Genomic DNA, 12,981 nt, shown 5'->3' on the forward strand with positions numbered 1-12,981 from the left:
TTATATATCTTTATGTAGCTCCCTGAAGTCAGCTTTTAACGTCAGAAGGGTGGAAAGACAGAGACTATGACAGAAAAAAATGTGCTCTTCTGTGAATTTGTGCATGCAGAGTATGGTGCAAAACAGTCCTTTTCTTTTTCTACTGCATTTTCTATCAGTCCATTCTGCCTCCAGAATTGGGCATTGGGAAGCACCTCTTCTCTGGCTTTCCTCCCTGCTGTTTTCACTCAGCCCCACCCCAGGGTCCTGGCTGTCAGGCGATCTGATCCATTCCATCCAGTCTCTTTCACGCGCATGTGTGTGTGTGTGTCTGTGTGTGTGTGTGTGTGTGTGTGTGTGTGTGTGTGTGTGTGTGTGTGTGTGTGTGTGTGTGTGTAGGGCTGGGATGTTCAGGTCCATCAGACTGAAACTCGAGAGCACTTTCTGATATTAATTGCGCAACTCCAGTGTGTAACCTAACAGAGTCGCTGACTCGTTAAAAACTCTCTTCTACCATCCCTGCTTGATGGGGTGGGTGGATAAGCGCCTGCCCCAGCAAGAGGGTGCAAAGGGGAAAGGATCCCATCATGTCACGCTTATGATAACACCCTCCCCCTACCTGAGCTAACCTGAATGAGCCACTATTCCTCCAGAACAGGAGCCCTTCAGAGCAGACACGCACACGCTCCTCACAAGCTCCAGTCTGTTGACAAAGTCCCCCAGGAGGCTGCCACTGCTCTAAGGGAGAAACCTGCCTGTTCATAGTCCCGAGTCTCTCCCAGAACCCTCATCTTTTTTTATTTTTAATTGGCATTTTCTTTTTATTTAAATATTATAAAATTTGAACATTCATTTTAACTTAAGCCACCCACATCCATTGTATTAACAACTTTCATAAAATAATGTTTACTGCATGATTTTCATACTTTGGCATTTTTCAAAGCAATGTTCTTTTCAATATTTCTATACAACTATATTTGTATTATGTATATATGTATGTAAATACGTATTTTATGCAATACACAAAGAATCAATTAGCCTAATGAAACATTGGCCATCACAGTATAAGCTTATGTATAAGATTCTGCTTTAGTTTTTGAAACAAACATGTCCAGAACCCTCATCTTGACCCAGCATTGGAACCATGGAACTGCTGTGGGCTCAGGGATCCGGGGTCCCTCCTCAGGTGTTGGACTGGGGAAAGGGCTGCTCGGCCAGTGGTGGGCATGGGAGTTTTCCTCAAGCCTTTCTGAATCTCACTTGCTCCCTGTCTGGCTTCCCTGGCTAGATCCCCCCCTGCCCACACAGTGAGGCCTTTCCCTGGGTTCCTTAATCTTCCTGTTAGGCTGAGGTTCCTCATTCAGGCCCCCAGAACCCTGTTTTACCTAGACTTCTGTCACAGGGATGTGAATAAGCTTTGAGGGCTGGGGGCACTGTACTAAGGAGCATTAGGCCAGTGAGCAGCCTGCTGTTACAAGTCAAAAATTTTCAATGCCTGAGACAAAGAGAGAAAAGTGAGTACAACCAGTGAGTCTTTCACAAAGCCAAATGTCTTCACTTTAAAGGGCTGTCCTTTATCCAGAGGTTATCCTTTCTGTGTGTGTGTGCGTGTGCGTGTGCGTGTGCATGTGCGTGTGTGTGTGCGTGTGTGTGTGTGAAAGTTTTATTTCTTTTATGATACTGTGGAGATGGCAGAAGGTAGTGATTGTTTGTTTGTTTGTTTTATAAGTTTTTACTTAACAAAATCAAAACTTAGCAATTCTGGTTTGGAACCTAAGATTTTTCCTTGGCATTTTGCTGTTCTGTGAAGTCCCAATGTCTGGGAGTCACTGGTTTGGGCCACCCCTTCCAGGGTCTCTAAGGACTCAGATTCTGCTAATGTAGCAAATCTGAAAGAATGTCCACCTCTCCTTAAGGGGGGCCTGACTGTGGCTATGAACATCTTTTTGTCCTTGATCCTCACCATGAGGCCAACCCAAGAGCTGTGGACTTCAAAGATGCTCCCTGTTCCCAGTGCAATCATTGGGGACATTCTGTGAATACTCTTAATTCAGAGCCAGTTTAAACAAAAAAACAACTCAAACTGCTTAGACCAAAAAAACCCTCAAAAAACAAAAAACATAAAACCCCAAAACATCAATACTGGCTCGTTGGTTCATGACAAATCCATGGGCGCAGTTGGCTAAGGTATGGCTCGATTCTGGGCTCAAAAGATGCTATCATGATCCACCTGAAGGTTTCATTTCCCCTGGGTTGGCTGCATCCCAGGACCATAGTGGCCTTGGGCAGCTCTAGGCTCGCCATGTTTAGTTATACCACTTTATCCAGCAGGAGGGAGTTTGCTTACAAAAGTCCCAGGATAGGTCTTGATGGCTTGACTGGCCTGATTAGGGTCACATGCTCTTCTAGCAAAGGTGGCCTGAGTTAATATCTTAGGTCAGTACACGTGTCCCACTCCCGGAGCCCAGAGCCTAAAGCACAAGGGTTAAAGTTGAAGAAAGGTAGTATCCCCAAAGCAGGGGCCAGTTACCAGCAACAGGTGAGGTAGATGCTGAGAGGCAAGTACTATTTCTTCCTCCTCCTAATTCTCTCTTAAATCAAGCCCTTTCTCTTTCCCTACGTAGATGCTATTTTGCAATTCTTGATTGGGCAATTCAGCAGTCTCCTTAACCAGTATCGAGGCAGTCACTCTCTGTCCCTCCATCCATCCTCCACATGGCTGCCAAAGAATCCTTCTGATGTGATCATTATCACTTACGTGGCTTAAAAAATTGTTACACAAAGTTCAACCTCCTTCGTGTGGAGTAAAAGCCCTTGACAATGGACCCTAAACTTACCCTCACAGCCTGATCTCCTACCCATTCCTCCCTTACTCTCCCCACCAAACCACACTACCTGACTCTGTTGACACAAATTCTGGTCATTCCACAAATACAGCGTTTTCTTCTCAAGCTGCCATGTCTTTAGCATCTTTTCTTTAGCAACTCCTCCTTTGAGATCCCATTCTGATATCATCTCTTCTGTGATTCTTACCTTAACTCCCAGATGGCACCGTTTTTCACTCCTTCACTGCTTCCTGGCACTTTTTCATTTTGATTAAAAAAGAAAGTTACTGGGCCGACCCCATGGCACACTCGGGAGAGTGCGGCGCTGGGAGTGCTGCAGCGCTGCCGCCGTGGGTTCGGATCCTGTATAGGGATGGCCTATAGGGATGGCTGGTGCGCTTGGTGCGGCCGGTCACAAAAAAAAAAAAAAAAAAAAAATGACTAGTTTTTGACTTTATAAGTAACAAATAGACATTCTCACTGTGAAGATTCAAATATTAAAGACACAGCTGAAGTTTCCTGATTCTTACTCCCAATTCCAGTTTCCTCCACAGAGGTAAGTATCCTGCAGACATATTTCTATGAGTTTACGTACACACACACACACACACACACACACACACACCATAGAAAGAGTCTTTTAAGCGGTGTTGTGCAGTATGTATTGGGCTGCAACAATTATTACTTTGTACTCTGTCTTCTTTGACTTTATTTTCCAGTTTTTCTATTACCTTTTTTTCTTTAGCAATCACAGTCCCCACCCTGAAGAAACGATTCTTTTGTTAATTTTGTTATTTATATGACGAACACTTATATAGCACTAACTATATGCCATGCATGTTAAAAGCTCATGTAATCTTCACAATGATTGTATGAGGTAGGCACTGATATTATATGCTTTGCACAGATGAGGAAACTGGCACACAGAGAGATTAAATAATTTATCCAGAGTCACATCCCTAATAAGTGGTGAAGCCAGGATTTGGACTCCAGAAGTCTGGTTCAAGAGTCCGTGCACACACCACCACATTGCATTACCTCGCCTCCATTTCAAGTGTGCTTCCTGAGCAGATGAAACTATCCAGTGCATTGATGAGGAGGGCATCTTGGCCCCAGGACAATTCTGGAGATGGCAATCACTTTTCATCTCTGAAATTTCTTTCCTTTTTTAAAAAAATTTTTTATTTTTTCTAAAGATGACCGGTAAGGGGATCTTAACCCTTGACTTGGTGTTGTCAGCACCACGCTCAGCCAGTGAGCTAACCAGCCATCCCTATATAGGATCCGAACCCGTGGCCTTGGTGTTATCAGCACCACACTTTCCCGAGTGAGCCACGGGCTGGCCCTGAAATTTCTTTCCTTTTAATGTTTCTTTTTTTCCCCCTCCCTCTCCCTTCCCTGCTTTTTTGCCTACTTTGTCCTATTCGAGTTTGAACAAATTTACTGAAACATTTGCTCACCATTGCTTTATGCCTATTATTCTTCCTCAAAAATGGATTTTTAAAAAATGCTGATAAATCACTTTTATTATTTATTTCAGAGTAGGTCTGCAGGTGATAAACTTTCTAAGTCCCCACCTAACTCAAAAAGTCTTTATTTTCACATTTGAATGATGGTTGGGCTGTGTATATAATTCCAAATTCAAAGATAGTTTTCCTGTGAACTTTGAAAACTTCTCTTCCTTTTTTGTCTTGCACCCTGTTTTTCAATGAGAGAATGTCAAAATTACTCTCATAGCTTTGTAGTTCATCTATTTTTTTTCCTTTTCATTGGAAGTTTTCAGGATTTTCTCCTTACCATGGCATCTGAAATAGCATCATGATAGAGCTACATTTTAGTTTTAAAAACAGATCCTGATTGGCACTTGGTGGGTGCTGTGGTTTAAATGTCCCCCTCCAAAATCATTTAAGTTTGATAACTGTTGTAACAGTATAAAGAGGTAATAAATCAGAATATAATATTTGAAAGGTGGGGCCTTTGGAAGGTAATTGGATTGTGAGGGTTCTGCCCTCATGAATGGATTCATTCATGAATCAATGGGTTAATGAATGAATGGGTTATCACGGGAGGGACACTGGTGGCTTTATAAGGAGAGGAAGAAGTGCATTAGTGCACTCTTGCTTAACCCTTGCCATGTGACACTCTGTGTCATCATGGGACTCTGTAGAGAGTCCCCACCAAGAAGGAAGCCCTCACTAGAACTGCACCTCAACTTTGGACTTCCCAGCCTCCAAAACTGTAAGAAATAACATTTTGTTTCTTATAAAGAAACTACCAGTTTCAGGTAGTCTGTTAGAAACAACAGGAAATGGACTAATACAGTAGACCCTTTCAAACAAGATTCATAATTTTCTTTGGTTCCTGAAAATTTTATTTATATGAATATTTCCTCTCACATTCTTTCTATTTTCTACTTCAGAACTTTTATTAGGTGATATCAAAAGTTTTAGAAGGATCCTCTACATATCATAGCTTTTCTTTTTTTTAAATAAACACTTTCCATATCTCTTGCTATGTGCTGGAAAGACGTATTTGCCCAGTCCTTTAGGTCACACATGCACCCTTTAGCTGTGCCCATTCTGATCGTTCTGTTGAGGGCTTTTTGTTATTTTGTTATCACGTTCAATTTTTCAGTTGATTTTTTAAAAAAAGTGATATCCTTTCATAATTATTCTAAAGTCCTATTCTTGTTCTATGAGCATTTTTACTGGATGAAAATTCTTCAATATGTCGGATTTGGTATTTCTCTTTCAAAATGCTGACTTCCTTCAAATGTTTTGTAATTACTGGTTGGAAGCTTATCTTTTATCTGAGATTCTCTGTTAGGCTGTTTGCCCTCTCTGTATACTCCCTAGTGAATGGGTATGAGAGGGTTCCGTGGTGTATATCCTAGTCTATTGTCAGTAATTGTCTGGCAGGGGTGGGATATTCTGCTGGGTGAGGTACTTTGGCAGCTGGTCTTCTGAAGCAGGGTGTTTCCCTTTCCTCTCTTCCTAGATGTCACGAGCCATCAGGAACAGTCCTTTCTCTCATATCCACTGTTCCCTCCTGGAGACAGATAAGCCTGCTGGAGTTTCTTGGCTCCAGGAGGCAAGAAGGGGATGTGGAGTTGTTGACATGTTTGGTGGTACCTGTTGCAGCATCTAAATAATCAGAGCCTTCTTGGCGCCTCTGAGTCCGCTCGTGCTCCCGGGACCCGCCCTCTTTGGGCATGGAGTACTCTTGGGGCCTTTTTCATCTTCTGGGTCTGTCTATTGCTATGTACATCTGGAGCTGTGGTTTTCTTCTCTGACCAGTTCCCACCTGCCATATGTCTCTCAGGAATTCCCCATGGTTTCTGATCCACCAAGGGTTCCCCTTGTTGTCCAGGGTGATAGTGAATTATTTCTGTTATTTCTAAAGAGTTGGGATGAGAGGGAGAGGCTGCAGCATGCACACAAGTCCCCACTTATCTGCAGAGGATACTTTCCAAGACCCTCAGTGGATGAGTGAGACAATGGGTAGTACTGAATCCTGTATGTACTATGCACAAGTTTCTTTTTCCTTCTTCACGATTTCATAAACAGAAGATTCATTCTTACTGTAGATCTTAGTGACCTCAACATACAGTTTTTTTCTTTCCTTATTAAGTTGAGAACTTTCCCCTTTTCACTTAAAGGAAGCCCTTTATGGCTTCTCTTTGGCATATCTGAATGGCCAGCATCACTACTCTTGCATTTGGGGTCATTATTAAGTAAAATCAGGGTTACTTGAGCACAAGCACTGTGATATGGTGACAGTCAATCTGATAACTGAGAGGGGTACTAAGTGACTAATATGTGGGTAGCATTTACAGCATGAATTCATTGGACAAAGGGATGATTCATATCCCGGGTGGGACAGAATAGGACAGTGAGAGATTTTATCACGTTCCTCAGGACAGCACACAATTTAAAATTTATGAATTACTTATTTTGGGAATTTTTCATTTAATACTTTTGGGCCGTGGTTGACCACAGGTAACTGAAACTTGAAGGAAGCAAAACCACAGATTGGGGGACTGCTGTATTCAGTTTGCCATCTCGGACTGGAACCATCTCCCATAGCACTATCTCTACCAGGACATGCCTCATGTTTGTGGTAGGCGGAATAATGACTCCCTCCACCAAAGACATCCACGTCCTAATCCCTAGGGCCTGTGAATATGTATGTTACATGGCAATGAAAAATTAAGATTGCAGACGGATTAGGGTTGCTAATCAACTGACTTTAAAATACAGAGTTTATCCTGGATTATCCCGGTGGGCCCAGTGTAATCACAAGGGTCCTTAAATGTTGAAGGAGGCAGAAGAGTCAGTGTCCGAGACAGACAGGCAGCCACAGTGGCTTTGAAAAGCCGGCTACGAGCCATGGAAGCCAGCCGCGTCTCTAACATGGAAGAGACGAGAATACAGATTCTCCCCTGGAGCCTCCAGAAAGGAATGCAGCCCTGCTGGCACTTTAATTTTAGCCCAGTGAGACCCATTTTGGAATTCTGACCTTCAGAACCAGAAGATAATACATTTGTTGTTTTAAGCAACTAAATTTAGTGTAACCTGCTATAGCAGCAACAAGAAGCCAGTGCAATGTTGTAATGTGACTGTCCGTATCTGCCTCTTGTGCTACGTGGCCAGTTACTTCAGAACAAGAACCACACCTTGGTCTCCTTTATTTATCAGAATCTAGCACCAGAGCTGGCATAGTCAGGGCTCAGGAAATATTTACTGAATGAACAAAGGAACGAAAGACTGCTCTGACTTTGTGTGTCTGCAGAGACTCTGAGATTCCAAAGCAGCCTCCACCTTTCCCCTTTCCCTGGCCCTGAGGCCCTAAGCCCTGTGATCTCGGCTTCGTCTTGTTTCCTTTTTCCCACTGACCCATGTTTCGTGTTGCAGGTCTTACTGCTCTTCCATTTGCGGCTTCCCTCCTAGCTATGGGCCCTTCCCCTCCTCTCTCTGCCCTGTGTGCAGTGAGCATCGAGGTAGGAGACATGTGTCACACATGTACCTGACTTTGCCAACAGGTCTTCTGCGGGTTATGCCTGACACAGGGTCTTTTTCTTCCTCTGTCAGATTCTGTTTTCCTCTCTTTTCCAAAGCTGCCTCTACCCCTATTTTCTATCCAGCTTCTGCTCTTCTCATGCATGTTTGAATGGTTAGTGCAGTTTTCATCCCTCCTTTTCCTTTCTGTGTCCTGAATTCAGCACATCATCCTGGTGTTTTGTATAGCCCTTCCTAACCCCTTTCTCAGACAATTCCATGGGTTTCCAGGACAGATAATGAAAAGAATTAAAGGCACTATCAGGTGACCTCAGGTTTACTATAAAGCCACTCGCAGAATCCCTCAGTATATTTTGTGCAGAACTACAAAGTCTTCTCAGGCTGGGTGACCAGAGCTGCTGCTGGGTCACTGGAATATTGTTATTTTGTTGCTTTCTTTTCAGCCAGCCGTTCTCAGGCCCCAGCCTCTCTGATCTCACGTTGAGCTTGGCTTTGGCCTCTCTGGCGTTCCCCCATGTGCCTTGATTCAGTCTCTCCCGGAACCAGGCTCTGATGAGTTTGCCTGGTCACGGTCTAATGCAGAGTTCTCATGACAGACCTCCTCCAGTGCTGCTCATATGTCCTGTGTGTTTGACTTGGGTGACTGAGCCAATTCCTAGGCCAGTCTGTGGCCAGATCTGATCAGAGCCAAGAGACAAAATGTGGTAAGTTATGTAGAAAGAACTGCCTCTGGTCACTCACTCTTGGGGCTGTGGGTGCTGGGCACATGGACTCCTTGTTAGTACAGACTCTTTTAACAGAACTTTATTTTTGGAGGTAATATTCACACCTCTTCATTCTCTTCCATCTGTCTCCTTTTCCCATTCCACAAAGATACCAAGTTGATGTAACAAGTAGATCATCCAATTTCACCCCACTCACCCAAACCCAAGTGTGAAATTTTCATTTTGGAAGAACGCTTAGGTCTCGGTCAACTGATCTGCTGTCGGAGGCTGTAGTATCAGAGTGGGGAGGTCCAGCCCCAGAACAACGACTCATGTCCTAAAGATGAAATGACTTCTGCTCTCCAGTGGGCAACAGTCCTGGGTCTTGCCTGCTTCAATGCAGCAGAAACAAGCAGGCTGTGGACCAGGATCTGAGGTCTGTATTCTCCTGCAGGTGACTTTGTCATTCTCGTATGAAGATACCCTCTTCTCTCTTCTTTTTATCCCTGTAGCCTAAGCTAGTAACCAGCACACTTTTCCTTATCCCTTTTATCATGAACATTTTGCAGTGGCTCCTCAAAAATGGGAACTGAAGGATGGCAGGAAAGCTACCAGTGGCAGCTCTCGACATGGAGTGGAGCCCGAGGAGACGGATGAGCCGTGCCTCTCTTGAATCAGATCCACTGCTGTGCTGGGAGGTCTTGATCATGTGCTTGGAAGGACCTGCTACACATTACTGATCTTAGGCAGAGTGTTATTCCTGGGGACTAAAACCCAGAAGAGTGTTTACGAGTTAAGAGCATGATATCACAGCATTTCTTTGAAAAAACACAATTTCATTCATGATAATAGGAAATTATGCATTAGCAACCTATACCTATTATGCTACTTTCTGATGACAAAATTTTTGAAATGGCACTGCACGCCTTTTAAATAAAGATAATTCTTTAAGAAGTAAATTTGAACTTTAAACTCTAAAGGCGTGCTTAGATTTAATTTTTAAAAAATGTTTAGCTCTTTAATCCTCTTGGAATCTAATGTGCAGCATGGAAAGGAAAGAACTTAGCTTTTTCCAGATGGACAGCTAGTTGTTCCAAAACCCATTATTTACCCCACTAAAGTCAATTTTATCATGCATATTAAAAAAAAAAAAGTCCCATGTGATCACAATTATTTCTGTAATGTGTTTCATTGATTTATCAGTATTTGTCTATCTCTGTCAGTACCATGCTGCTTTGGTTACTGTGACCTTACAGGACATTTTGCTATCTGGTAGAGCAAGGCCCCATTAGTGCCTGTTGGTTTCTGCCCCCCCCCCCAATTTCTTGGCTGTGCTCATGTGTTTAGTCTTCTAGATGAATTTTAGAATCAACTTGTCAAGTTCCAAAATCTTCCTGTTGGGATTTTTATTGAAATTGCATTAAAATGATATCACTACAATATTGAATCATCCCATCAGGAACATAATATCTCTTCATTTATTTAGGTCATTTTTCATGCACTTATAGTTCTTTTGTTTTTTTCATATAGATCTGGCATATTTCTGAAAATGGTTTAGGTATACACACATGCATACACACACATGCACCCACACGAGGGTAATTCAGACAGCTCATGGAAAAATATAATTAAAAGATAATATGAATCTTTCCACAAACTTTTTGAAGACCCCTCATATATGCTATATATACATATATATATACACACACAATCTATATGAGGGAACTTCAAAAAGTTCATGTAAAAATTGAATTAAAAGATAAAAATATATACTCTATTTCTCAACATAATCTTCATCAAGTTGAAGACCCTTTTGGAAGTGCCCATTTAGTCCACTTTGAGAGTCCTGGGATTTTAATCATGTCAATGCAGTCTTTTTTACATTATTAACTGAAGAAAAATGGGTGTCCTTTAAAGATTTTTTAAGATTAGGAAACAAAAAGAAGTCAGAAGGAGACAGATCAGGACTGGAAGGTGGATGCCTAATGATTTCCCATAGAAACTCTCACAAAATTGCTCTTATTTGATGACAGGAATGAGCAGGAGCATTGTCGTGCTGGAGAAGGACTCCCTGGTGGAGCTTTCCTGAGTGTTTCTCTGCTATAGCTTTGGCTATCCCCAAACACTCTCCTAATAAGCAGATGTTATCATTCTTTGGCCTTCCAGAAAGTCAACAAGCAAAGTGCCTTGAGCATCCCAAAAAACTGTTGCTATGACCTTTGCTCTTGACAGGTCCACTTTTGCTTTGACTGGGCCACTTCTACCTCTTGGTAGCCATGGCTTTGATTGTGCTTTGTCTTCAGGATCATACTGGTAAAGCCAGCCATGTGTCATATCCTGTTACAATTCTTCATTGAAATGCTTCAAGGTCTTAATCGTTCTAGTTGATAATTTCCACTGAAAGCTCTGCTCTTGTCTGCAGCTGATCTGGGCGTAACAATTTTGACACCCATTGAGCAGAAAATTTGCTCAATTGCAATTTTTTGGTTAGAATTGTGTAAGCTGAACCAACTGAGATGCCTATAGTGTTGGCTATCATTTCTAGTGTTAATCGTTGGTCCTCTTAAATTATCAGCACCACACTCTCCCCAGTGAGCCACGGGCCGGCCCGGTCCTCTTAAATTAGTGCACAAACAAGATTAATTTTTTCCTCACAAATTGGTATGGATGGTCTGTGGCTGCAAGTTTCATCTTCAACATTGTCTCATCTCTTCTTAAAAAAAGGTATCCATTTGTAAATGCTTATTTCTTTGGGGCACTGTCCCCATAAACTTTTCATAAAGCGTCTATGATTTCACCATTCTGCCACCCAAGCTTCACCATAAATTTGATGTTTATTCTTGCTTCAATTTTAGCAGAATTCATGTTGCTCTATGAAGGCTCTTTTCAAACTGATGTCTTATGCTTCTTAGTGCCTCAAACTAGATCCTGTTCAGATATGTTATGTTAGTATGAGTTTATTTTGGTGCAAAATATTTTTTGAAATCCATGCATAGTTTTTTCATTATATGCATTTTCCATAAACTTTTAAAAGATCCCGTGTGTGTGTGTGTGTGTGTGTGTGTGTGTGTGTGTGTGTGTGTGTGTGTGTGTGTGTGTGTGTGTGTGTGTGTGTAGTACAAGAGTACTCCAAAAAGTTCACGGAAACATTCATATTATCTTTTAATTCTATTTTTCCACTTTTGAAGTACCCTCATATATATATAGTCTGGCTGCTATGGTGAATGAAATTTTTTTTTTTAGACTTTAATTTTTTAAAAAAGGTTTTGTCTTTGTCAAAGTTCTTATTGTAGCAATTTACAGAAATATACTTGAACTAACTTAGGCTGAAAAAAAACAGGCAGAGGAGAATTCTTTGGAAGGCTGCCAAGGCTTCTCCTGCAGGCAGGGCAGAAAGAGGAGTGGGCCTCACAAGGGGAATGGAAATAAGAACTACTTAGTCTCCTGTTGCTGCTTCTCTTAGTAAATTGGTTTTTTTCTTGCCCTGTAGTCCAGCTTTCTTTGGTTCTGCCTTTTTCCCACTTTCACATTTCTGGGAAACAAGGGGATGCAGAACAAACCTGGCTACAGGGGCTACCCATACGAATGAAACAATTCTCAGAAAGTAATTGTGGGCTGGGGAGGCACTGCTGAAACAGATTTCAGGCACTGCAATATTGGGAACTTCAAAAGAATCTGTTTCTTGCCTAAAAGGGTAGAGTTGGCAGTTACAGTATGATTGAACCTGCACTTCTTGGTTCCAGGTGATTGATAAACAGAGACTAATAATCATCAGGTTATGGGATTAATAATTCAACAACAGTATAGTGAGCCCCCACTCTGTCTTTATGTGTGTATACTGCTTTGCTGTTGTAGAGGCAGAAAAGGTGTAATACTTTTCCTCTGCATCATAAGGATCATGGTGGACACTCCTATATAACAAAAGATAGGCTAACGAGAGAAAAGTATAACAAATTTATTTAATCCAAGTTTTATGTGAGCCTTCAGGAATTAAGATCCAGAAGCCCAGGAAAAAATGTCTACTTTCATGCTTAGGTTCTATGAAGAATGGACAGCTGTGTAGAAATGTGATTGGACAAAAAGGGTATCATCTAATAGTAACAGACTGAGGGAGGAAATCCAGCAAAGGCTGTCTGCTCAAATTCTTCTTGGTTTGTCTGTGTGGCATTCCTTCCTTCCAGGTATTGGGCGGGACCCCTTCTGGCGTGGGGGTCTTATGATCTACTATCAGACAAGGGAGGTCAGAGAGTTTCTTTACGGCCAAATCTCACACAGAAAGGTGGCAGAAAGTCAGAGTAATATTTCTAGGTTTTATGGCTGGCTTGGGAGAGGGGTTTCTAATTTCTGTGACCTGCCTTGGGGAAGAGGAATTTTGGTTTGTAAGAGGGGTATGAGAGGGGAAGGCACGAGGTCAGAAAGGGGCTCTGCTTGTGTGGCTGCTTCTGAGGCCTTTCA

This window comes from Cynocephalus volans, chromosome 1 (genome assembly GCF_027409185.1).
Source record: "Cynocephalus volans isolate mCynVol1 chromosome 1, mCynVol1.pri, whole genome shotgun sequence".
Taxonomy (NCBI): domain Eukaryota; kingdom Metazoa; phylum Chordata; class Mammalia; order Dermoptera; family Cynocephalidae; genus Cynocephalus; species Cynocephalus volans.